General features: G+C 48.2%; 1 protein-coding gene across 6 annotated transcripts in view; it reads right to left on the bottom strand.

Annotated features, from left to right (window-relative positions):
- fto (FTO alpha-ketoglutarate dependent dioxygenase) overlaps positions 1-24354 on the bottom strand; it is a 550845-nt gene that overhangs the window by 295750 nt on the left and 230741 nt on the right. The window lies entirely within an intron of this gene.

Genomic DNA, 24354 nt, shown 5'->3' with positions numbered 1-24354 from the left:
ATGTTCCCTCGAGGGTCTTTGGGGGGGGGGGTTAGCCATAGGGCAGCCAGTGCTGCCCGGGACGAGGTGGTGGCAGCTGTGAGATGGGTGAGTGTGGCCAGGTGGACGGGCCTCCAGTGCTGGAAAAAGGTCAACGACCTACACAGCGCAGCACAAGTGAGTAGACACCAACACCCCCCCCCCCCCCTCCACCCCAACCCCTCCCCAAGGGAGCATCCATCCCCCAAACTCCCCAGGCAACGCCCAACACTCACACCAATTACCTCCCCCTTCAACCCGTCGCAGAGGTGAGGAACCACCAGGCTCCATCTGGAGAACCTGTCAAACGTGAGCTGTTGTTGCCTTACTGACTGACCCATCCCTCCCACTGACCACATGTCCATTCTCCCAGATGTCTTCCAGCTGACGGCACCAACCCTCAGGCTGCACTCTCTCCTGCCTCCTACGAGACCAACTCGGAGGACAGCTCCGAGTATGCAAACGTTAAAGCTGTCATCCCCACCTTCCAACAGTGCAGATACACACACTTCAGTGGGAAATGTTAGTGCACAGGCTTGGGGCACAAGCCAGTGAACACCACATTGCTGATGATGCACATCAGGTGGAGGCAGAACGCCCAGGCGAGACGTCAGTCAGAGGGCTGCTGGATCCCAGGACCCAGCTGGATCCCAGCCTGATGCTCAGCGTGTGGTACAGAGGCACCCGGAGCTGATGGAGACAATAGGAAGCGGCCGGGGCATTTAGAGAGAGATGTCAGCGTCACTCCAGCAGATCCTTTGCCGCCTGGAGGAGTCCCAGAGGCTACGGGCATAGGAGATGGCGCTGGCAATGTATGGCACTGAGGCCCACACTGCTAGGGTGGTGACTGCAGTGGAGAGACTCGTGCACGACATCGGCACCATTAGTGAAGGTGTCCAAGGCTTCGCGCAGACAGTGACGGTCGTGGCTGAGGGTCTCGGCAGAATGTCCGACCCGCTGGGGGATGTCACACAGTACCAGACTAACATTGATTAGGTTCTGTGGGACATGTCCTGCTCTCAGATGGACATGGCTGCGGCATTACAGAGCATGTCCCCATCACTGAGGAGCATCTCTGAGGACGTCAATACAGTGGTGCAGACTATGGGGAACAGCCAGAGCTGGCAGAGTCAGATGATGCAGGGGCAGCAATGGCTCGAATCGTATGCCCCTCCATCCCAAGGTGAACCCAGGGCCATATGGGAACCGACCGGGAGGAGGGTACACTAGGTGTCAAACCGGACCCGTCCCATGGAGTAGCGACGGTGGCCACCAGCTCATCAGAATTCCACCCCTCTGATGAGCGCGCGCCTCGATGTCAACACACGGAACAGGGCGGCCGCTGACAAGTGCGCTGGGGCAATCCGGCCCCAGAGGACGCCTGGCAGGGGCATCAAAGCCCATGGGACGCGGTAAGCAGCTGGCTGCCTCCAACTCAGATGTGCATCCTGGGGAAACACCTAGACGCAGTGGTGGATCTAGGAAGCCAAAGCACATCGAGGATCACTGAGTACACCAAGGGAGGGGGAACGGGGTGGGGGGGTAGGTAGGGGATGAAGGGGGGTGGGGAGGGTGGGGGTTGGGAGGGAAGGGAGGCGGCTCCATCAGGAGAATAGGGACTTATATAAAACATTAAACACCCACAAGCACAACTAGTATGGCTCCCCTGTCACTTTCTTCCATAATGCGGGCTGACCTCTGAACCCTTGGCCCAACTCTACAGGCATCCCTCCCTCCCCGGCATACCGCCTGCAGGTGATGGGTGTGAGTGAGCACTCAGCAGATGGGCAGGGGTCGGATTATGGCATAGATTTAGGAGCACTGGTGCTTAGCGCTCTGCGGGCTATCATCACCCCCTGCCTTCGACAGTGACCTGCTTATGATGCCGACAGTCCCAGCACCCTGGAGTGATGTAACACATGCCTTGGGAGGGTGGGAAATGGGGGTGGGGAGGGCGGGTAAGTTAGCGATGACAGACCAGACCATGTCCTAAGTCAAGCGGGCGGGTATAAGGGCCTCCCTGGCCTTCCAGGCTTGTCGGACCCTTGCCGCTGCCGACTGTCCTGTAGCCTCCGGCTGGGCCTCAGGTTCCTCCCCGGCCTCGTCCTCCAGCCCCTGCTGGTCCGGTGCCTCCTCATCCTCGTCCTCCTCCTCCGAGGTGGCCACGCATTTCTCATCACCAACCTCCAGCACGTCTCCCCATTGCTGTGCGAGGTTGTGGAGGACACAGCAGACCACCACAAAGCAAGCGACCCTCCGGGCGGTGTACTGGAGGGCACTTCCGGAGCGGTCGAGGCATCAGAACTGCACCTTGAGGAGTCCGTTGCACCGTTCGACCAAATCCCGTGTGGCTACATTGGCCTCATTGTACCGGGTCTCCATTTCCGTTATCGGTCTCCGTACTGGCGTCATGAGCCAGGTCCTCAGTGGATATTCCATATCCCCCAAGGGCCAGCCGTCCATCCTGGTGTGCTCCTCAAAGAGGGCGAGGATAACCGACTGCCCCAGGATGTAGTTGCCGTGCACATGCTCTAGGAAGTGGGTACGCTTAACAGGGCATTCACAGATGGCCCGGTGAGCGCAGGGCAACATGCATCACATCTATTACCCCCTAGACCTGAGGCAATCCGGCGATGGCGTAGAAACCTACAGCCCGGGCATCTTGCTGGGCTTGGTCCATGTCAAAGACGATGCAGTCTTTCGCCCGGGCAAACAGGGCATCTGTGACCTGCTGGATGCACCTGTGGGCTGTGGCTTGTGAGATACCACACAGATCCCTGCTTGAGCCCTCGAATGATCCCGAGGCATTAAAGTTCAGAGATGCAATGGCCTTGATGGCCACCGGAAGTGAGTGTCCGTGAGGACATGGCACAGATGTCACACCATCCCCTTGTTGAGGCGGAACCTCCTGCAGCATGCACTGTCTGTCATCTGTTTGAATGACCATCGACGCCTGTACACCCTGGACTGTTGCGGGACTCCCCCTCTGGGTCATTCCCTGGCCTGATGGGCGGCCGGGTCCTCAGGATGTGGGGCGGGGTCTGGCATATGGTCTGCTGCCTCGAGCATCTAAAAATGCTGCTGCTACTGCCGTTATCTCCCTGAATCACCATACAGCAGCACCACTAGGGCAACGTCTGTGTCCAATATCCCTGCCATGGTGTTCAATATCTGCAAGGAATTGGGAGAGGGTGTCAAACTGACAAACAGCAGACCCTCCATTCCCGCATTGATCCTCCCCTCCCCTTCATCCGGAACGCTCTGCCCATGCACACCTGGCCGCAGTGGGCCCCCCTCACCGTACCACACACCCTGTACCCCGGACACCCGCTCATAATGTCACCTGGACCAGGCACTGGTCCCCTCCAGCCATGGACATGTCCCCGGAGCTGTGTACCATCCCCTGGGTGTTTGGATGTTGGCTGCTGCGTGTGTGGGGTTGCCTCCAGCAGTGTTCCAGCAGTGTCCAGTTATCACGGTCTGATTGGGATGCTAGCCAATGACTCCCACATGCTATATGGCCCACCGACCCACGGGAATCCACTTGAATTGTGTGAAGTGCTCACTTAACCACGATTGCCAATTCCCTATTAGTGATAGCCTTCAGCTGCACTGCCAGAGGCCTCAGCAGTCGGTGGGGGTTACGGGCAAGAGTTGGAATGGTGGTGCAGCGAGTGGTTGCCTTCCGAGCGTCTCCTCTCTGACCTTCCCATGGTGGCTCACCCCTGATGAGGGTCCCCTATTTGAAGGTCCCTCACTCTAGCTGAGGGTCCCCAACCCCCGCCGAGCACAGGGACAGCAAGGCCAGGGCCTCCGGGCTCTTTACCTGTGAGCAAAGGTGGCTATTCACCTCTTGCAGCTCCCCACAGAAGCCCTTCCGCCAGGTTCACGTTTTTCAAAAGGAGTACCAATCGGCATCAGCGTCACCACCTGCTGGGGAGGCCGCTGAATGACAGGAGGCCTTTGGATATGGGGTGGCTCCAGTTAGTTGTGTGGAAATAGGGCTTAAATGGTGAGAATTGGTTTCTCGCCACATTATGGTTTTGCCTACGGTAGCTAGGGAGTTTCATCGCAAACTGTTTGGCGCCAGGCGCGGTTCTCGGTTTTGGCCTCTCCCGTTATTCACCGGCCTCGTTTCACTTGAGCAGGAGCATAATGAGGCCGGAAGATTGCACCCATAGAATCCCTACAGTGCAGAACGAGGCTATTCAGCCCATCAAGTCCACACCGACCCTCCGAAAGACCACTCTACCTCGACCCATTCCCCATCTTTGTAACCCCATCACCCCACCTAACTTTGGGACACTAAGGGACAATTTAGAATGGCTAATTCACCGAACCTGCATATCTTTAGACTGTGGGAAGAACCCGGAGCACTCAGAGCAAACCCATGCAGTCACGGGGAGAATGCGCAAACTCAACACAGTCACCCAAGATTGGAATTCAACCCAGGCTTCTGGTGCTGTGAGGCAGCAGTGCTAACTACTGTGTCACCATGCCGCCCATGCGGGTGTCCAACAGGAATCGGGGTTGAGGATGGGGGTGAGCCGAAAGGAGCAGAGGGACCAGGGAGGGACCTAGGAAGAGGGCGAGTGGGTGAGCATGAGGGTGGATGAGCGTGAGAGTGGATGAGACTAGGTGGGAGTTCATGAGAGTAGGTGGGTGAGGGTGAAAGAAAGTGGGTGGGGTTGATAGAGAGTGGGTGAGGGTGGGAGAGAGTGGGTGTGGATGAGGGAGCACGCGTGAATGGGTGCTCCCATTAAAAATAACAAAAAGTTAAGATTTGGGAGTATTTGTTAAATAACATAACTTTGTTGTTATAATAAATGTATAAGACATAGAAACATCTTTTAAGTTTGTTTTTATATGTTTTGTGTAATAATAATTTTTTGTGGTTTAATTCTTCAATATAATAAGAATGTTTCTAGAAGTCCCTTCAGTACTCTAGCAGACATTGTCAAACTCAGCGGCGCGACCCGCGGGTGGGTCATGGGCGGAGAAAAATCTGTACAAACTGTATAGTTGATTGTTGGGAAGAATGTTTCCTGGGGTGTTTATTTGCTGTCACCTACTTTGATACAAGTTTGAATAAAATGCGTTTTTTTAAAAAAGGGACCCAAAACCATTTTCTCCATTTTTGTCAGCAACAAACAAGGTAAGATCGCGCAGGCCGGCCAGCTTGGGTCGTGAAGGTCGGCCGCCGTGGGTTGCGACGGTCGGCCGGTGTCGGTCACGAAGGTCGACCGGACTGGGGCCCGAAGGTTGGCCGGTTGGTAAAAATGGGTCCTCGGAAAAAAAAGTTTGAAAGACACTGCTCTAGGGAAGTCAAAAGGGTTCTGCAACTGGAAAAGTTTGGGAAATCCTGCCTTAGTGAGTATGTTCTGTGTGTGTGTCCCTATCCATATGCTTACACGCAGTGTTACCTCAGTGGCTAGCCATTTGTTGAAGGCAGATGACTTTGAGTGAGTGAAGCTGCAGGTGATCTTGCAGGAAAACAAAGCACACACCATCTCGGCTTGGGCAGGAGCAGTCTGGACAAGCTGGTTGACTAGCAACGGCAAAGGCACCAGTGGTATTGCAGTAGTGCTTGGGCAGATGTTGAGACATTAGCCATCAGCTACTACATCAAGTGGGAATGAAATGTTTCACCATTTTCCACCAAAAGAATTGGGCTCCAAGCTCTGCACATAGCTGTGTGCCAAGTTGTTGTTGGATGTCCCATTGTTTCTCGGCAGTGACCACAGGCTTTGTGGTAGCTATTAATGCACGAAGCATTGCAGTTTGTTTTTCTACTGCAGGTTGCTCCATTGACAATCTTATTTGAGTCTACTGCAAAAGAATTTGTGTTCAAACTCATTCTCTATTTAACTGGCACCTGCATTATCCTAGACCTGACTGCAGGCCACTCACCACGTGCAGATGCTGCCTTCAATAATCCTCTAAACTGTCAGATCTCAGTCAGTGGCTGTGAGTGTGAGAGGAAGTGACGGTGTTTCTTCTTCATCCCTGTCTTTGCGCTCTCTAGCTCCTTTCTTTCCACCACTGTCTAATCAGGTTACAGCTCTTGGATATCTGAAAGGAGAAAGGCTCAAGGCTAGAGTTATGGTGAAGGGAGGGGGGAAAAGTAGGAGTTGCATGATTTTAGCTTGTAATTCAGAAATTGGAGAAGTAGGATGCAAGGAAGATGAGCATTTTAAATGGTTTCAGTATCACTGCCAGCCATGGCTTCAATCATATCTCACTCTAATGATGGTGAATACACTCCCCCCATTAATATCAGGACATGCAGCCAGTCCTGATCCCTCACAGGTTAGCCCCTGCTGTTTCTGGCGATGCACTGCATCATTCTGCAAGAGAGTGAGGGAAGTACCCCAGTGAGTGTGATGGACTATGTTTCAGAGCTGTGACCGGTTTGGTTGAATAGTTAGCAATGTGTAAGCTGTGAGAAGTGGCTGTGAGGCTTGCAGCTGTGATCAGTGTGTGAGGGTGAAATGATGTGTACAAATGTTAGGTCTAGGTCATGATTGATAAATTGTTGACAGATGAGTTGTGGGTATGTGGAGCAGTAAGTGAGGTTGGTAGGGCAATTTATGGGATATGACATTAGAAGATACAGTGACTGACTTGACCGCTGTGGCGAAGCCATTGAACCTCTTTATGCATGACATCCAGATCCTTGGGCCTAGACTCCTGGCATTGGCTGCCACAGCTAAGCTTCCCACTGCCTTCTGAGACTTTGACCACTCCTCCTATGCCCTTTCTTCAACAAGGCCTCCAGTGTAGCATTGGAAAACCTTGGGAGCGGGCTCTTTGCCATGTCATGCCAATGTTTGGTGTTCTTGTTCACGCTCTCCACTGCAACCAGTTCTAGCATTTGCGCCAGTTGGAATGCAATTTCCCATCAAAGAGTTGCAAGCTGGCTTTAAGTTTAGTGTAGAATAGTTTTAAGTGGTGCTAGCCTCTCATGGTTTTACGACCTCTGCTGACGCATGCAGCCACTCAAACCTTGGTTTCACCCTACAATAATTTAAATGAACAGATTCAACAAATGGTGTGGTTTAATCACAATTCCTGCACCCATTTTTGGGTCTTATTTAATTTTCTAGCCGTTTCTAGAGAAAGGGTAAATGACAAGCCATTGCACACAAGCCTTGGAAAAATACTAGAATCCTAATTTTACAAATTGAAGCTTCTTGGGAGTACTGAGCAAACAACTGACATTGTCATTTCGGAACAGCATGCAAATAATTTTACATTTATTTAATGTTGTCTCCGAAAATGTTTACTCCAGTAATATGAAGATGGAAAATAATACCACTGCTTTGCATTTTCTCCTGTTCTCTTCTGCAGCCAACTGACAGCAATCAATAAATGTGGGTGGCTCAAAAATCCTTGAGCTAGTTGCCTGGGAGTCTTAGAGCCTGCTTTATCATTAACACTTGGTTCCCAATGATAGCTTAAGGGGAAACTCATTGCCTCTGAGCTATGTCACAACAATGTTGACATGTTATGGCTTAAATATTAACCACTTAGGTAATGTGCTTTGTTTACAATTGAGCACAGAGAAAAAAAATACGCAAGCTGCACTCAGCAATTTGTTTGCTTTTGACACGAGGAGAAAAGGATTTTCTTTTCAGGAAGAAAAACTGTTCTCGGAAGAGGTTGTTACAAAGGCCAGTTCCTTAGGCTTTACAGCCATCAGTGCTCTGTGCTACTATTGTACGCCTACAAGCCCTGCATCTCAACTGGCATAGGTACAGCTCAAAACTGACACCAATACATTTGGGACCATTCTCTGTTTCTGTTTGTGATTAATTGTCAAAGACATGAATGACCATATGGAACTGAGGAAGCATTAAGTAATTCATAGTTTTGTATATTTTTGGCCCATGCATAAAACACATCAGTGCCTTGCACTTGTCTGGCTATTTGGTCTTGGAGTGTGATAGTTTGGCCACTGGCATATATAGTTGTACTAGAGGCTGAGCTTTCCAAAATACCTTGTGGGCAATTCTTTGGCCACGAGGTGCTCTCGCTTGAACGCAGCATGGCCGGAGAATGCTGGGACAGGCTTGCAGTGAGCCTCCCGATAGGCTCCGCGCCTCCCTGGATTCTCCGAAGTCCCGCGAGACGTTGGAGTCGGAACCCCACCCCAAATGGGCAAGACCGAATGACGTTCGCAGAAGTAGGTCGTAAACCTACCTTTTTTAAAATAAATTTAAAATACCCAATTTTTTTTTTCCAATTAAGGGGCAATTTTAGCCTGGCCAATCTACCCACTCTACACATCTCTTGGGTTGTGGGAATGAGACCCAGGCAGACACGGGGAGAATGTGACTTACGGCCTACCCACGCGGGATCTCTTGGTTGGCCTCCCTTGATTCTTCGGCCTCCTCAGGGAGGCTGCAGTCGGGTGCCGATCAGTCGGGTGCCGATCAGGCAGAAGGGCACCTGGGGGTCTCCTGGGCCATCGAAGATCCCTGGGTGGTCAGGGTAAATGCAAGGTGGCTCCCTGGCCCTCACCATGGAACGCAGCCACCATGGTCATTCCCACCTGGCACCTTGGCACTAGCACCCTCGCACTGCCAAGGTGCCCGGATGGCACTGCTAAGCTAATAGGAGCACTGCCAGAGTGGCAGTGCAAGGGTGCCCGAGTGCCAGGGTGAAACTGCCACGGGTCAGGGGGCCTTGCCCATGAAATGAGGGTGGAGGGGGGGCCGGTGGGAAATTAACTGATAAATTGTGGGTCAGGATCACTCCCCTTAAATCTTTCATGCAAAATGCAGTAACTCCTTTCTTAGGTCAGGAAATGTAGTTTGATGTCTGGTCCCTCTGCTGTTACATAAAATCTCAGACTGGCCAGTCACACACCAACTAATAATTCTTCTGTTCTTCTCTATATCCCTCAGCTGCCCTCATTACAAATCTCCTTTGTATAAATACTCGAGCCATAGAACATAGAACACACAGTGCAGGAGGCGGCCACCCGGCCCATCGAGTCTGCACAGACCCACCCAAGCCCTCAACTCCACCCCACCCCCCGTAACCCAACAACCCCTCCGAACCTTTTTGGTCACTAAGGGAAATTTAGCACAGCCAACCCACCTAACCTGCATGTCTTTGGAGTGTGGGAGGAAACCGGAGCACCCGGAGGAAACCCACGCAGACATGGGGAGAACGTGCAGACTCCGTATAGACAGTGACCCAGCGGAGAATTGAACCTGGGACCCTGAAGCTGTGAAGCCACAGTGCTATCCACTTGTGCTACTGTGCTGCCCTCCATACTTAGGTTTTTCAACAAACTACCAAAAGCAACTCTGCTGACTGTAACTGGGAATTTATCAGACACATGAAACTTTGGGAAAGAGCAGTGACTATAATCCAACAGTTGAAATAGCTTTAGTTTTGTTAGTCATTTCTTTTTTAATTGAGCCATTTCAGTCAAGTTGACGTTATCACTGAGTTGCAGAATCAGATGGGGTAGTTTGTTTCTTTGGGTATTAACCGCATACAAAATGTAAAATATTTAATGAATTAAATGTAATTAATTGTTATTTGGAAAACATCTCTAGTTTTTCATTTATCTCCTTGTATATTCCATCAAACTTTCACTCTCCTAAGTTTAAGATGCCTGACGATTCTCTTATTTAATCGCCAATGGCCCAGATAAACCCTTTCTCTTCTCCCTTCACTTTTGTAGGAGGTATTGAACTGCTGATCATTTGACCAGGTTGAACTCTCCTCCCTTACAAATATCCACTATTGGTATCAATCTCATACTAGTCTTTCACTTCGGACACTTTATTTCTATAATGCAAGATCTTCAGATATATCTTTCGCTGTTACCATAGTCTAGGGAGGCTGCTACTCCCTACAGCTAGCAACTGTTAAGACCCTACAGTAGCCCGTTTTAAGCTAAGGTTACAGGGCAATTGAACTCCCTTCAAGGGAGTTTAGCTTCTTGCTTAGTGTACACATCTGATCTAATGAGGGTTATAAAAATATTGGACTCTCTTCAAGTTAGAGAATCAAGTTAAGTTAGAGCCCTTGTGCAATCTATCTAGGATCACAGGGGGATTGGATTCTTGCCAAGCGTAGATAGCCTTTATTTAGAGCTTTGTCAAGGAAGAGGTAATTCCTTCTCCATAGCAGTTCTCTTTTCTTTGCTGGCCAATATTTCTCCTTCCCTTCCTCCTCAAAATAATTGACTCCTTACTTTAGTACTTTTTCAAGGGTGTCAATCACCCTCTGATTGCTTACCTAAGTGGCCATTACTCATAAGAAAGGATTGATGGTTCACGTTGACAGGCTATTCATTCATTGCGGACATCATAGCCAAGCCTGATCCTGCTCTCACTCAATGTTCAAACTTGTGTAATTCCACCAAGGGTTAATGATTAATAATCAAGAATTGGAGTGACCCCACCCTCACCTGGGTAAGATGTAGAACATCTACCATTACCCCAGCTGAGATATAGGGCACGATTCAACGGAAAAACTTCTACGAGTGTGATTCAACTAATTGGGAACAAAGCCCCTTAATGTGTTCAGCCGCGTGTTTCCCGGCATTCGCAGCGGCCAGAAACACTTGGCTATACAACGTGACCCACATATAAAGGGCCTCAGCAAGGAACGCACCTTTTATACACTGGGGAGCTCTGCTCATCGTAACTTCCCAGTGTAGTGAGAAAATGGCATACCGATCTCCGAAAGCAACTATCCGACCCCCACAACCAGCCCAGACACTCGAGGGGAGGGTCTACGCCCCCCCCACCCACCCACCCTTGCAGGGCACCCCGGGCCCAATAGCACATGTGCAAAAAATGCAAGCTTGGCAGTGCCAGCCTGGCAGTGCCCCTGCTAGTGCCAGTGCCAACTTGGTACCTTGGCAGTGCCAGGTCTGCACCCAGATGACACTGCCAGGGTGCCCAGGAGACACCAGTAGCACCATGGCACCACCCTGCCCAAAGAGCACGAGGTCTCTGAGGCAAAGGAAGCCTCAGGTACCTCGGGAATCTGCACATTAGAGTCAGACTAACTGTCTTGTTCTAATATGCAGATTTACCAAAAAGTGATTTGCCACAATGGGCGGGATTTACATTGCAACATCACTCGAGATCCTGTTGGATTTCACTAGGCGGTGCAAGCCGGGTAGAGCCCGGGAGTGGGACTCCCGTATTTTCTCGGCTATGCTGCACCGCGGCGAGCAGCTTTTTGGGCGAAGCATGGCCATTGGATCGAGCTGTCAGTGTCATTTTGGGTGGGTTCTCCAGGGTGTTTCTCACCAGCCTTTTGGGCAAGACTCACTCTGCTATTCAACCACACTTAGGGCGCATTTTATCGGAAATGAAATAGTCCTATGATGAGCGTGTTTAGCCAGGTGTTCCCCTGTGCTTGCAGCACTGAGAAAGACCATGGGCAGGATTCTCCTTTCCGAGGACTAAGTCCCCACGCCGGCAGGAAAACCGGCACGAACCACTGCGGCGTCAACAGCCCCCGAAAGTGTGGAATTCTCTGCACTTCCAGGGGCTAGGTGGGCGCCGGAGGGGCTGGTGCTGCGCCAGCCGGTGCCAAAGGGACTGCGCGAGTCAGCGCATGTGGCGAAGGGCCGGCATGATCCCGCACATGTGCCGAGGGGACACTCTTTCTTTCCGCTCCGGTCCCTGTAGGGCTCCACCATGGCCGGCGCGGAGAAGACAATCTCCTGCGCATGCGGCAGAATACGCCGGCCGTTCTGCGTGGATCCACGCCGGTGGTTCCGCGCAGCACGGCCGGCGTATTCTGCCGCAGGCGCAGGTGATTGTCTTCTCCGCGCCGGCCATCGTGGAGCCCTACAGGGACCGGAGCGGAAGGAAAGGGTGTCCCCTCGGCACAGGCCCCCCACAGATCGGTAGGCCCCGATCGCGGGCCAAAGGTCAGATCCCCCCGCGCCCCGCCCCCCGAGGAACGCCCCAGCCGACTTACCTGCCAGGTCCCGCCGTGTGGACTATGTCTAATCCATGCCGGCGGGACTGGCCAGAAACGGGAATGTCCTGCCAAGGCCGCACTCCCAATCCCATTTCCTGCATAAACGAGCTTCGCTGGCATTTAAAAATGGTTCCCCAATATCTAGACGCCCTCACCGCAGCCTCCGAACCCCCCTAAATCACCTGCAAAGGGGTCGTGGAGTTCTCCCACACTACACCTCATAAGGCACCCCCGAGCCTGATCCCAGGTGCAGGCAAAATGCCACCCAGGCACCTTGGCATTGCCAGCCTGGCGCCATGGCAGAGCCAGGCTGGTACCTTAGTGGCACTGCCATGGTGCCCAAGGCACACTGTCAGGCTGGCAGTGCGAGGGTGCCCAGTTGGCAGAAGGGGTGCCAGGATACCACCCTGCCCAGAGCCCAATCACCCGGGGACCCTCAATCACCTGGGAGACACTCCAATTGCTGGTACAATTGGTCCATGTCTGGGGAGGCCAGTACTAACCGGAGCTTACTTTGGGTCGCTGAGGTGCGAGGGTTAGATATAGCACCTTGGATAACTCCGGCGTGTGCATATTAAAGTGATGCTTACTGCAACATTTTAACATGCAAATTCACCTGATCTGGATCCCTCCCACAATGGCGATGTCTACGGTGATCCCGTTAGGCACCCTAGCAAGCCTTCCCACCCTCCATTTCGGACCCCTGCCATTTTTCAGGACCCCCAACATTTATGAGGCCCCTTCATGCCTGTCCTTTATCTCCCCATCCTCCCTTTCATGGGCATGACCCCCCTCAGACCCTGACCCTTGGTAGTGCCAACCTGAGACCTGGGCATGCTGGCCAGGTCCCTGCAAACTGGCAGTGTCCCTGCTAGCCTGGAAGTGCCACCCATGCACCTCGGCAGTGCCAAGGTGGCAGTGCTAAGGTGCCAGGCTGGCAATGCCATGGTGCCATGTGCCAGCGGGAGAACCAGGGGGCCACCTTTCCCTCTCCCTGACCACCCAGGGATCACCAATGGCCTGGGAACCATCCCAGATGTCGTTACCTCTGATATTAATCGGCATTCGGCCGGGGTCTCCTTGGCACAGCCGATAGATGCTGGGTGGCTGTTCGATCCAGCATCAGCATGGCTAAATGGGTTTATAAACTCACTTAACCGTGCAAGACTGGGTGCCGCCCATTGTGAGTAGGATCCAGATCGGCTGTCTCGGTATTCCCGGGGGGGGGGGGGGGCCTCACTCGGGATCTACCTGTCACGTCCCGCTCCGATTCCGGCGGGATGCGTCCAGTAAATCGCGCCCTATATTAAATTAACATTCCTTTTTTTGTCATGGTTTAGATTATAATTTTAACCAATTCTCTATCACTTGTTTGCCAAAATGTATTCTTTTGCACCAAGCTTGCTGACTTTGGTCCACAAGAATGTGGGTAGACAGTCTCAGGTACATCCTGTCAGCCCAATGGGGAGTGGGAGAGAAGGGGAAGTTGAAGCAGACATGAATGAACATTCCTCCTCCAAGTCCCACAAACACAATTTATCAGGGCCTGTTCGGCTCTATCACCCATGGGGCATAGATAGCGCCACTCTCATCCTAAAATTGAGGTCATACGTACAGCACTGAACCCAATTTGCATATCAAAAAGGGCCTACTGACTGAAACAAGTAGTGAAACAAGATTCAGACCCCAGCAGTCTGCTCCAAGCTTGCAGTGGACCAATCAATGCCACTAATTAAATTATATGGCTACCCAGCCCAATTATAGGCCTTACTGTTCTACAGAGGGAAAATCAGTCCCATTGTACTCTATCAGCTTCTGCACTTTTCCACTGTGCAAACCTAATTCTGTTTTTACTTTGGTCTGAAGACACTTTGTTCCTCAGGTTCATAAATGTGATGTGGTAATTTAAATTGCTTTACATAAGAAGCTGCTTTAAGGCTAGACAAGTATTGATGTGGTCGCTCTAGAGTTACTCCATTATTCTGCTTTAACCCCAACTCTTCAAGCTTAAGAGTTGTCCATTCAGGTTCTTGAAGTTACAAAAGATAAGTGACTTGGAACCCTCTAAAGCATAGGTGATTTACCCTCAGAGCAGGCTACTTCTTTGGCCTGACATCAATTATGTCAGAATCGAAGTTGCACTTCCATACAGGCCAGATTACATGAAGTGTAAAACATTAGCAAAAAAAATGTTTTTGAAGAGCAACGAAAGAAATTACACTTGCAAAAGGAACCAGCTGACAGTCTAGTCCTAACAAGTGAATATGCTTCAAACCATTGTGAAAGCAGAGCCGAGACTTTCCTTTGTATTCTTTTCCTTAGAGTGTCCTTAACCCAACAGTTGCCTGCACTGCTGAACATATGTTTTTGCAGAAGTACTGAGGCAGAAAGGAAGTCTTTGTTGTAGTCCAGTCTTTTGTATTTAATTCTCTTCTCTTTTGGTCAGCTCCAAACATAAGTTACAGCAAGCACTTATGGTCCTTAATGAATGCTGAAGAAGTCCGTCTGCTGCATGCTTCAATAATGATTCAGAATTACAGGAGAGAATCAAGCTACAAAAGCGCACAAGCTAATCCATTTCATTGTGCTGGTGTGTACATTCCACAAGTACATTGCTGAATCCAAATGTTACTTTAGAAAGGAAGAAACATTTGTTCACAAAAGTAATTTTGTCACGCTTTCTATTTTAACCGCTTGTGACTTGTATTTAATCATAACATATGGCATATGATTAATAAGTGCAAAGTACTAGTAAAATTATAATCAAACTGTCCTTTAGCAATAGAAACATTCATAGCCAAGAAGGGGTAGAGAGCAATAGAGAGATTGTGAAAGGGAGAGAAAAAGGGGATTTTTAATGTGATGCGTGAGGGTCAGTGCATCAAAGGTCAAAGGGGCAAAACTCCCCCAAAAATGTCTATTGTTAAATGAAAAACTAGTTTGTGGTCGGATGCACAAAGCGAAAGCTAAACAACTCTGCTATGGAGACAAATAATGTGCTTTCATTGTGACACTTTTACAATAAGTTATTTTGCTTAGAGGGCCCTTGCTTCTTCCCCATATAAACCTCCTGTGCACATCAGTAAAAACAAAAGAAAGACAATTTAAATTGTAGCCATGTAGTACGATTGTGATGTGACCTCAAAGGATGGTCCACTTCTGTTTGCTCGATAGTTTTGTGACAGTTCACAAAATAATTCCGACTTTTAAGTACCAACTTAAACAACCTAAAATCCAGAACAGCAAATACTGGGGCAATTATAAAATACACAGAATGTGTAGTGGTAATAATGAACATGTCACATATTCGATTATCTGGAACGGACTTCTGCCACATGGAACTACTGACAGCCCTAAATGAACAAACCACGAGAGTCATGCAAATATTGCTCTAAACTGAAAAAGAGGCGACTTGAGCTCTTGGAGTATTAAAGAATTAAGCAACAAAAACTTTTGAAGAGAATTGTGAGAAAAAGAAACCAAAAGGCCTTCAGACAGCTGAAACACTGCATTATGTGAGATAATAAAACTTACTAGGCAGCAGGCTTATGGGTAGGATACTCACCTCCAGGTACATTATTCCATATTCTTTGAATTAAGCTAGCTTCCATATAATATTGCATTGCTTTAATTGTCCCTCACAACCCCAGGATAACAAATGAGGAAGAAATCGTTGACACCTTGTTCCGGACATTATTTTGTGGGGAAAAAAAAATTATTTTAGATTTTATATGTAGGTTTTGCACGACCAATGCTTATTTTGCCTTTGGGTGGTCTAATATGTGGCACCTTCATTGTTACCATTGTAATTAATAATTGCCATAGTTAATGTTTTTTAGATTTTATATTGTTTAAACGGGTAATCAATCTTTTTCTGCCATATCGAAAAATTCTGCGAATAAGTCAAAATTATACTTCCCCCCGTGGTCACTAGGGGAAATGTATTGGAGAGGCAGCGCAATGTGATACAGCACTGATGGGTTGCACAACCAAGCTATGGAAACCAATTCCAACACAATGGGTGGGATTTTCTGTTTGTTCTTGGGCTGTCGCTGGCGTGCCTCTCGGGTTCCTCCTAGGCCTGATGGGCGGCTGTATTTTCAGGGTGTGCGGCGGCCCCTGCACACGAGATACCGCCTCCAGCATGCAACTACGTTGCTGCCTTCTCCGGCGTCTGGCCGCCTGGCTGTCACCAGCACCACGAGTTCATCCTCTGCGGGACCAACACCACCACCCATTTTGGTATCTGTAAGGAATTGGAGAAGGACAGAGATTGACAAATCCCCAAGCCTCCCGCACCTTTACGTGCCCCGCCTTCTCTCAGAGTGTCATCCAGCAAGCGACTGCTGGAAAAGCTCGCTCTGCACACTCACCCCCGGCCACAAATGGAGCCCCTAGACCCCAGATCCCTGCTGGGAAATTAGAGAAGAAAAGAATGGGTGAACTCGAGAAGTTGTTTATTTGGCGCAAGAGTAGAAGGGAACTGTAACCAAACCATGTCTTTTAAGAGAAATTAGAGGTAATATTAAATTAAAAAAAGAGGCATGCAAGAAAAAGCAATAGACCAAAGGATTGGGAACAGTTCAAAATTCAACAAAGGCAAACCAAGGGATTGATTAAGAAGGGGAAAATACAGTTTAAAAGTAAACTAGCGGGGAACATAAAAACTGACTCTAAACGTTTCTATAGGTATGCAAAGAGAAAAAGATTGATAAAACGAATGCAGGCCTCTTACAGTCAGAAACGGGGAAATTCATAATGGGGAACAAAGAAATGGCTGAGGAACTCAATTTGTACTTTGCTTCTGTCTTCACAAAGGAAGATATGAATAATGTGTTGGAAGTTCTGAGAAACACGAGTTTTAGTGAGGAGATGAAGGAAATAAGTATTTTTGGAAATTAATGGGGTTGAAGGTGGATAAATCTCCAGGGCCTAATAATCTTCACCCCAAAGTACTTAAGAAAGTAGCCCTAGAAATAGCTAGATCTATTGGTGGTAATTTTCCAAAATTCTTTGGACTCTGGAATGGTTCCTATAGATTGGAGGGTAGCTAATATAACCCCGCTATTCAAAAAGGGAGGTAGAGAGAAAACAGGGAACTACAGACCAGTGAGCCTAACGTCGGTAGTAGGGAAGTTGCTAGAATCCATTATCAAGGATTTCATAGCAGATTTGGAAAGCAGTGGTATAATCCGACAAAGTCAACATGGATTTAGGAAAGGGAAATCATGTTTGACAAATCTACTAGAATTCTTTGAAGATGTAACTAGTAGAGTTGACCTGGGAGACCCGGTGCATGTGCTTTAGTTAAACTTTCAGAAGGCTTTCGACAAGCTCTCACATAGTAGATTACTATGTAACTTTAAAGCTCAGGGGATTGCGGATGGTGTCTTAAAATGGATTGGGCAGCACGGTAGCATTGTGGATAGCACAATCGCTTCACAGCTCCAGGGTCCCAGGTTCGATTCCGGCTTGGGTCACTGTCTGTGCGGAGTCTGCACATCCTCCCCGTGTGTGCGTGGGTTTCCTCCGGGTGCTCCGGTTTCCTCCCACAGTCCAAAGATGTGCAGGTTAGGTGGATTGGACATGATAAATTGCCCTTAGTGTCCAAAATTGCCCTTAGTGTTGGGTGGGGTTACTGGGTTATGGGGATAGGGTGGAGGTGTTAACCTTGGGTAGGGTGCTCTTTCCAAGAGCCGGTGCAGACTCGATGGGCCGAATGGCCTCCTTCTGCACTGTAAATTCTATGAAAGCTGGTTAGCAGACAGGAAGCAAAACGTTGGAATAAATAGGTCATTTTCGATTGGCAGGCAGTGACTAGTAGGGTACTTCAAGGATCTGTGTTAGGATCCCAATTGTTCACATTATTTTTAATGATTTAGACGAGGGAACTAAATGTAGTATTTCCAAATTTGCAAATGATACAAAGTTGGGAGGGAGGATGAACTGTGAGGAGGATGCAGAGTGTTTCAGCAGGATTTGGGCAGGCTGAGTGAGTGGGCATATGCAGCTGTAGTATAATGTGGATAAATGTCAGGCCATCCACTGTGGTAGCAAAAATAGGAAGGCAGAGTATTAGTTGAATGGGTGTAAATTGAGAGAGGTGGATACACAGCGAGACCTTGGTGTCCTCGTGCACCAGTCGCTGAAGGTAAGCATGCAGGTACAGCAGGCAGTAAAGAAGGCAAACGGTATGTTGGCCTTCATAGCTAGAGGAATTGAGTATAAGAATAGGGATGTTCTACTACAATTGTGTAGAGCACTGGTGGGACCACACCTGGAGTATTGTGTGCAGTTTTGGTGTCCTTATCTGAAGAAGAATGTTCTTGCAATGGAAGGAGTTCAGCAAAGTTTTAGCAGGCTGATTCCTGGGATGGTGGGACTGTCATATGAGGAGAGACTAAATTGGTTAGGATTATATTCATTGGAGTTTAGAAGAGTGAGAGGGGATCTCATAGAAATTTACAGCATTCTAACAGGAATAGACAGGGTACATTCGGAAAGAATGTTCCCGATGGTGGGGGAATCCAGAACTAGGGGGTCATAATTTGAGGATAAGGGGTAAACTATTTAGGACTGAGGTGAAGAAAGATTTCTTCACCCAGAGAATGGTGAATCTGTGGAATTCACTACCACAGAAAGCAGTTGAGGCAAAAATATTGTGTAATTTCAAGAAGGAATTTTATAAAGTTCTTGGGATTAAAGGGTTCAAGGGATATGGGGAGAAGGCAGGATCAGGGTATTGAACTTGATGATTAGCCATGATCATAATGACTGGCGGAGCAGGCACGAAGGGCCAAATGGCCTCCTCCTGCTTCTATTTTCTATGTATGTCTCTGTGTATTAGTGATATGCTGCTCAGGTGCCCTCCCCTGATCCACACACTTACCCTATAGTTGTGAGAATACCTCCAGTGCTGAAGCCTAGTTCTTGAGTGTTCGATTGTTGGCTGCTGTTCTATGGTGCTGACACTTCTAGAGGTCGGACAAACTGTTCAGGCTTCAAAGTTTGGTTGAAATGTGATGCAATAATCATCGCCTGAGACATGGCACGGGTACCCACGAGAATCCATTTGAGAATATTTTATTGGCAAAAATGGTCAACATTAACAAAGATTTGAAAATCAACTACGTAACATTCCACATATCACACTAATCAGTAAACAACAAGGAAACATCACCGGTCCATATTGGTACCAATACAAAGCTGTATCAGCTCATTTTCACAAAAGAAAACCAACACACGGTATCACCCCTCACAGGTTCCTCAACAGAAACAGAGGACAAGCTTGAGAATGTTTTGTCATGTCCAGAACTTAGTCGTGGAAGTGATCTGATCATTAATGTGTTACTTGTTAGATGTTTAGCTGCTGTTGTATAAAGAGTCAAAGGTTCTTCTCCTTTTCACAAACACCTTTATTTCACTTTAAGACTCGACACAAAACTCTATCTTCACATCACCTGACACAAAGGCCACCTGAAGCATCTTTACATAAGTGTCAATTATTGGATACGTGACATAAATTTTTTATTTTTAAATTTTTTAAATTTAGATTACCCAATTATTTTTTCCAATTAAGGGGCAATTTAGCGTGGCCAATCCACCTACTCTGCACATTTTTGGGTTGTGGGGGCGAAACCCACGCAGACACAGGGAGAATGTGCAAACTCCACACGGACAGTGACCCAGAGCCGGGATCGAACCTGGGACCTCAGCGCCGTGAGGCGGTTGTGCTAACCACTAGGCCACCGTGCTGCCTGATACGTGACATAAATGAGACAACTAATTGGAATGTCTCTTAACCCATTACTTAATATTACTTGTTGGTTATTCCACGTATCAATGCCATTCTCTGCCTACGAGCTGCAGCTGTGCAGGCCCTCCCACACACCTCAATCTCATCGGGACCATCCTAGCATCCGCATATTCCACTTCACTCAAGGTGTAGTTGAACATTCTTGACTTCCAGCATCTTTGACCTGCAATGACGTGCTCGTTACATGCAGTACTCACCACACCAGCAACAAAAGCATCAGCAATCTGTGAAAGCATTTCTTCACATCTGCAGCAGATTGCTCATTTGGATCAATGTCGCTCAGCAGGCCTCGCAGTGTCTTGTTGCTTCAAACCAGACCGCCTTCCGGACTTATATGTCCTCCTGAACCCTGTGTTCCAGGATCCAGCTATCTTAGGAAAAATTGTCCTTCTTTCCGGCTACAGAAAAGGAAGGAGACAGCAACAGCAGCCTCCAGGCATTTGCAGCCACCAGCAGGAGCAAGCAGCAAACACAACCTTCAGCTGTGAAGTTAGAGGCTGCTAACAGTCAAAGAAAGTTAGTGACCTTTAGCATATAACCAGACAGGGCTCTGTCCTGGAAGTGTTTGGTAGGACAGACAGGCAGCAGCTGTAGTTGCCCCTGTTATGAGTATCTATAATATTTAACAGTGGTTGAAGGCCACTTATCTTCCCCTCAGCAGCCATTGTGCCAGCTTCATGTTTTTGAAAAGGAGCACTAAATGCCCTTCCTCACCCGTGGTTTCTCGCTGGGGAGCCAGTTAATTCCCGGGAATCTGTTATTTTCAACTTCAATTTCACTAATGAGATGGAAATTGATGAAAACTGGGGTTAATGATATGCTCGCCACATTTGGGCAAGATCAGGAGCGCGCTGGTTAGACAGCAACCTGATTTGTTCCCGCTATTTAACTGGCGCGCCCCGATCTGTGCCAGGCGCAACGCGGTGGTTACATCACGCCCAGAATCACCAACTAGGAGGAACTGTCTCAGTGCAAACGATATCAAGATGGTCAGTCCAAACAAACTAGCGACACCATAAAATAAGCGTTACAAACTTCCACACTGCAGACCGCCTCTCTTGGGAAATAATGCAGCCAACCAGCCCATGTGGAGGCAAGCAGTGAAATCTGGTTCAGCATATTTTGAGGACCATCTATACCAAACAAACAATATCTGAAATGTCCAAAGAGAGACCAGAGATGGTGCAGCTGTTGAAGCACCATCAAGCACCAATGAAAATGTGAACTGTCAGTTCTGTAGCCACCCATGCTGATCCTGCATTGAGCTCTTCAGTGATGAGAGAACCCACATAAGAAAATGAAATCATTTATAACTTAGACAGACTCAAGCAACGTGGAGTCTACCATGATGTAGTGTTGAGGAGTTGCTGCACTGACGGAAGTGACATCTTTTGAAGGAGACATTAAATGCAGATCCCATCTGTTCTCCCAAGTGGAGGTGAAAGGTCTCATGGCATTAATCAAAAATAATTATCCCTGGTGTGCTGGGCAAATATTTATCCCTCAACTAACTTTAGTAAAGCTAATTATCGCTATTTATGGGATCTTGCTCTGCACAACTCGGTTTCTTACATTACGACCGTGACTACACTTCAGAAGTACTTGATTATCTGTACTGTGTTCTGCAAAAGATTCACATCATGAAAGCTATAACTGAAAGTTGTTTCTTTCTACTCCTTCCAAGAGCTAAAACTCTTCTCTTCAGGCCTACTACTCTAATGTGTCCCATCTCCACTTTCTCCTCATCAAGTGCTTTGAAACCTTCTCCAACATGAAGAGTGTTAAATAAATTGTGCAAGATGCTGTCAAAGCTTTGAATATAGGAACAAGAGTTGTTAAACACAAGAATGTGAATAGACAATTTCCCTTCAATAAGATGATGGACCACTTCAGATGGCTATATTTCTCCCATATTACAGCTGTTAGTCAATCTGAATCCTTGTACATTAATGTCTGCGAACTGCTGCCATAATTGCATTTGGCCCTTCCAGTTGAATATTTACACATAGCTCTTCAACAAGCACAGAAATAGAGCATGGTACAACTTGGAATTAGCAGGCACTCGTAAATCTAAATCATATCTCCACTTCAAATTGTAATGGCCGATGAAATAAACACCTGACTCAAGGGCATAATTCTGAATGGAGGAAATATATTTTAGGAAGCCAGCTTCAACTTGATGTCAATCCAGATTAGTTGACAGGAAAGCAGCTTGTTATCCAGAAGAGGTAGTAAGTAGGGAGTATAAATACAGGGCGGGATTCTCTGACCCCGCACCGCATCGGAGAATCGCCTGGGGGGGGGGGGGGGGAGGGGGGCTTCACGAGGGGATGGGCCGAGTGGCTGCCGAGGTAGGGAGGCGCCGTTCACATGTGGTCCTACTCGGCGGGATCTCGGCGTCCATCCTGCGGGAGTCGGCCTGGTGGGTAGGACGGGGGGGTCAGACCCCGAGGAGGGCCTCCACCGTGGCCTGGTCCGCGATCGGGGCCTACTGATCGGCGGGCCAGCTTCTCCTGGTGGGGGCTTCTTTAACTCCGTGCCAGGCCCCTGTAGCTCTACGCCATGCTGCGTCGGGGCGAGCGCAGAGAAAGCAACTAGTGCGCATGGGCGAGTTCGCGCCGGTTACAGCGCGCATGCGCAAATTCGCACCGGCCGCAGCATGCATGCGCAGACCTGCGGCGCCCGTTTGATGCTGGTATCGGCAGCTGGAGCTGCGTGAGTCGCTCCAGTGCAGTGATGGCCCCCTGTCGGGCGCAGGATCATTGCTCCTGGGGGCACGTTGACGCCGTCGTAAAACACAAGGCGCCAACACCTCGCCTCAGGATCAAAGAATCCCGTCCACAATTTCTGCACTGTAGTTAAAAGCTACCCATAACCTCACTATTCTGAATTAAACTGGTTTCGGAGTCCTTTTGTAACTAATAAGATTGAATGGGAAAACTTAATTGAATTATGTCGGTCATTATTAAATGCATGAGGAATATCAAAACAACAACCACTTGAATTAATGTACCACTTTTCACATGCAGAAAGGTATTCTACAAAGAAGGAGGCATGCAACCTTTAAAAAGTGAGCTTTTACAAAGGATTCTGGTCTGTTAACATCCACTTCATTTCTTTCTGTGTCCTTTTTAATTCTTTAAAATAAATATTTTTGTTTATTCTGTCTGTATTGATGGCACAATCAGAATAACAGTCTCACAAATGTTACAAAGACCAGCTGTCAAACAGAGATAAATTGGTATCAGTGGATAGTGAATAATTCAAGGAGCTTCAGCAATCTTGTCATTTTAACTGAATATGTTAATTCCGTCCTTCACAGAGTCATATTTTGCAGCTTTTCTCAACCGGTCCTCAAAATGTCATAAAAAAACAGAAACAGGAAAGAAATCGTGGCATATGTTACAGGCATATGGACAGCAGATTTTCAACTTCCCGCCCAGGCATAAAACTGATATTGTGGGTTGGCTGTCCATGAGAGAAAACAGTGAATTTTCATTGCTCCATTGTTTGAAAATCAGGGTGTTCCTAGAAAAAGGCAACTGACCCACAGTACGGATTTTACAATCGTTCCATGGTGCCGATTTTACAGTCGCTTCATGGCAATGGTTTTACAGTCGCTCCGCGACACCGATTATAGAGTTGTTCTGTGGTGCCAATTTTACAATGGGTCCACGCTGTCGGTTTTACAGTCGATCCACAGTGTCAGTTTTACGGTCAATCCACAGTGCCGGTTTTACAGTCGATCCATGCCGTCAGTTTTGCAGTCGATCCACGCCGTAGGTTTTATAGTCGATCCACAGTGCCGGTTTTACAGTAAATCCACTTTGCTTGTTTTACAGTTGATCCACAGTGCTGGTTTTATAGTCGATCCACAGTGCCTGTTTTACAGTAGATCCACTATGCTTGTTTTACAGTTGATCCACAGTGCCGGTTTTATAGTCGATCCATAGTGTCAGTTTTACAGTCGATGCACAGTGTCGGTTTTATAGTCGATCCACAGTGTCAGTTTTACAAGCGGTGCACAGTGTCAGTTTTATAGTCGATTCACAGTGCTGCTTTTACGGTCGATCCAGTGTCAGTTTTACAGTCGATCCACGATGTCAGTTTTATAGTCGATCCATAGTGCCAGTTTTACAGGCGATCCACAGTGATGGTTTTATAGTCAATCCACAGTGTTTGATTTATAGTCGATCCACAGTGTCAGTTTTACAATAGATCCACAGTGCTTGTTTTACAGTTGATCCACAGTGTCAGTTTTATAGTCGATCCACAGTGTCAGTTTTACAGTCGATGCACAGTGTCAGTTTTATAATCGATTCACAGTGCTGCTTTTACGGTCGATCCAGTGTCAGTTTTACGGTCGATCCACGACGTTGGTTTTATAGTCGATACACAGTGTCAGTTTTACAGTCGATGCACAGTGTCAGTTTTATAGTCGATCCACAGTGCCAGTTTACGGTCTATCCACAGTGCCAGTTTACGGTCTATCCACAGTGCCAGTTTACGGTCTATCCACAGTGCCAGTTTACGGTCTATCCACAGTGCCAGTT

This window comes from Scyliorhinus canicula, chromosome 9 (genome assembly GCF_902713615.1).
Source record: "Scyliorhinus canicula chromosome 9, sScyCan1.1, whole genome shotgun sequence".
NCBI lineage: Eukaryota > Metazoa > Chordata > Chondrichthyes > Carcharhiniformes > Scyliorhinidae > Scyliorhinus > Scyliorhinus canicula.
The sequence above is the reverse complement of the archived record's forward strand: the minus strand, read 5'-3'. Positions and strand labels throughout refer to the sequence as shown.